The sequence below is a fragment of the Paralichthys olivaceus genome, chromosome 13, assembly GCF_024713975.1.
Source record: "Paralichthys olivaceus isolate ysfri-2021 chromosome 13, ASM2471397v2, whole genome shotgun sequence".
NCBI lineage: Eukaryota > Metazoa > Chordata > Actinopteri > Pleuronectiformes > Paralichthyidae > Paralichthys > Paralichthys olivaceus.
Genome location: NC_091105.1, coordinates 6,762,397 through 6,765,433, shown reverse-complemented (window position 1 = coordinate 6,765,433; position 3,037 = coordinate 6,762,397). Strand labels below are relative to the sequence as shown.

The window sequence follows — 3,037 nt, the reverse complement described above, 5'->3', positions numbered from 1 at the left end:
ATGGATCATCACTTACAAGTGTTGTTGACCCTGCTGTCTTTGCCAACAGCTGCATTTTACTTTTCATCATTGCTGCTTCTAGTACTAACTAACAACCACATGCATGCCCATGTGTACGTGCGTGGTCACATGAAAAGTGCATTTGAGTGGGATTAAACAAATGATACGGACCCAAAGTGCTCATGTGGACGGAGGCTGTTTTAGACTGAAAGGAAAACAGAGAAGTGTGAATGTTGCCAAAGTGTCGTGTTTTTGCGACCCATCCATCCAAAGCAATATTTCTCCTGTCTACATGGCCTTTGTTGCTCTTCATACTACTTCACCTGACCTCCTCCTTCGCTCCCATCATCATTCCACAGCCACTCAAGGTCGCCAAAGAATAAAATGTTTCTAAAATGCTGCTTCCACAAATGACCTGGAGACCCATTTTTACACGAGAGTCTAATTTTCTTCCATTTACCTGGAGAGAGAAATATGGAGCATTGGATTGGCACAAATTATACGTTGAGGTTTGGTGGAAAATGTGCTGCAGAGGCCAATGAGACAAATAATGAGATTTAAAGGGGTTTAACGTTGCTGAAGTGGGACAGAACGGCTCCACAACTGACTGCATGGCTGACCTCGGTGTCGCTGATGTCACTTAATATCTGAAAAAAAGCAGAAACTGAGCGCGGGTATTCCATCGAAACTGAGATCTCTTACTCCAGGGCAGAATGAGGTCTTTCTCCTGAGCTGCACCCGACATTGTTCCACTGAACAGTTCCAGAATGATGCTCTGCATTTCAGCTGATCATGCACAAACACGCGTACTCTAACAGTCAAGTGCATCTGCACATGAGCACACACACACACACACACACACACACACACACACACACACACACACACACACACACACACACGAAACATGCGCTCGCACACACTCACACAGAAGCACCATTTCCCACTTGTGTGAGAGCCAGCCATTGGAGAAAGCAGGAAGACGACTGACAGCCAAAGCAATGTGCTGAGGGTAAGCAACATTTTCTTGGAGTTATTGAAAGGACAAGGGTGTGTGTGTGTGTGTAGGTGTGTGTGTGTGTGTGTGTGGTGTCCCAGAGTCTCTGGCAGAGCCTCATTATTGTAATTTTAATAGTGATTTTTTGAGATACATTTATTGGCATCGCTATTTTATAATTTTCATATAAAATAAACTGAGCAAACTGTATTTGAAATTAACTGAATTTAACTGAAGGGGATTAGGCATAAAAATATAATGCAAATGAGACGAGGGAAAGAGCAAAACTTAGTAGAAAGCAAAGACAGAAATGAGAGACTGAAGAATTGAGCAAGGACACCTTTAGATATGAGGTTATACTGTAATTCCCAAGTGAATGTGGTCTTGTCACCTAAATATAACCACAGTGGCGACGGACCTCCATGCATCCTCTACCTTTGGCCTTTTAAACATCTCCCCTGCAGCTGCGGGGGCGAGTCAGTGACCTCTTCATCCTCCTGCTTCCTCTAAAGACAAACACACACACGTGAACAACATGTTTGTATAATTACACATGTGAAGACCTTCACAGACTGACCTCTGACCCTGACCTCCACCCACTGCACTAGACGACTGACACCAAACCATTTTTCACACCGAGTCATTACGGAGCTTTGCAGCCCACCTTCATGTGAGAGGGGGTCACTGTGTCTCCATATGCTGCTGACGCTGACTGGAAAATCTTAATTTTGTCAAATATACTTGATATCTTTCATGGGTCATTCATTGTGGCCCTGGCACTATAGTAATGCAATGATATCCAATACTGTTCACCAAGCCTTGATGCTGTTGCAACAAATTTAAAGCTGTTAGTTCTTACCATAGACTGTGAAGATGGACGACATGTCTCCACCTCCTCCCATTTTCCAGAAATGAAGCTAAAATATCCCGGATCCTAAGGCTGCCATCTTGAGCCGATGTCTTTTAAAGTCTGCACAGTAAAGATCGTGGTCTGGAGCCACGATGGTGTAGTGTTTCACGAGAAGGAGGCAGTCGAATCCAAAAACTCAAAAAGACTAAAGTCAAGGTCACAAAACTTTAAGTTTGTAAAAACACATGAGGACAAACTGGATCTGAACAAAGAGAAACACAGAGTAAAACACAAAGTTAAACTGGCACATGTGGAAGTGATTGAGGTGAGGCAGGTAATCACTAAAGGAGGGAAATCAGACAAAGACAGGAAGTGATGGAAGAGAGACACACAGGAAAGAAGTTTCAAAATAAAACAGGAAATAATGAACTCTGAGATACAAATCCAAAAAACCAAACACTAATAAAACAACTAAGTCAAAGTTGATAAATCCTATTAGTCCTACAAAAGATCCTCAAAGAGTCAAGAAAATGATCCAAACACGTAAGAAGATCCCAAAGTTTTCTCAATGTGGATTGATAAATTGGGCAGATTTATCATTTAAAAATCATCAGTGAAAGTGGATCCTGATGAGAGACAGTGAAGCTTCTCATTTCTGGCCAGTTACTGACAATTTTGTCTCCTGAAATTAAATGTGTTGGCTAATTAAGCCAATACTTTTTTCATGAGTTGGTTGGAAACTTTTGTAAGTAACTTTTAAACATTTCAAGCTGAATCATCTAAAAAACAGAATTACTGCTGTGCAGTTGGTGGTAACCTTGCTGGCTAATCACCAGACGCAATTACTATCAAAAAGGAGAACACTGATATTGGACAATTCTAGAAAAACAGCGTTCAAGACACTTTTGAACATTTACTACAGATTTAAGAATCATGTCTTCATACATTATCTATCTACAGCAAATACAACCCAGTTAATATATTAACAAGGTTAAGAGAAAAGAGTGGAGGTTTGAGACTAACTCTGATCTAAGCCACAGAAGTCAGACATGCTGCCTGTCAGCCACCAGCCTGACCTTCACAACTTTTCTCTCCACATACCAGACACATTACTTCCTGTATCAATGCTAAAACTTGCACATCTCTTCTACCACTGGGGAGGTATGCATGGGCACAGTGGCAGATTTTCA

The 3,037-nt window shown here is 41.6% G+C and overlaps 1 long non-coding RNA gene across 1 annotated transcript; it reads right to left on the bottom strand.

Annotated features, from left to right (window-relative positions):
• Positions 1-1,344: 1,344 nt before the first annotated feature.
• Positions 1,345-2,227, bottom strand: LOC138413573 (uncharacterized). The gene is made up of 2 exons (XR_011245947.1): positions 1,857-2,227; positions 1,345-1,503 (listed from the first exon to the last, which is right to left on the bottom strand). It is a non-coding gene; the product is annotated as an uncharacterized lncRNA (long non-coding RNA).
• Positions 2,228-3,037: the final 810 nt, after the last annotated feature.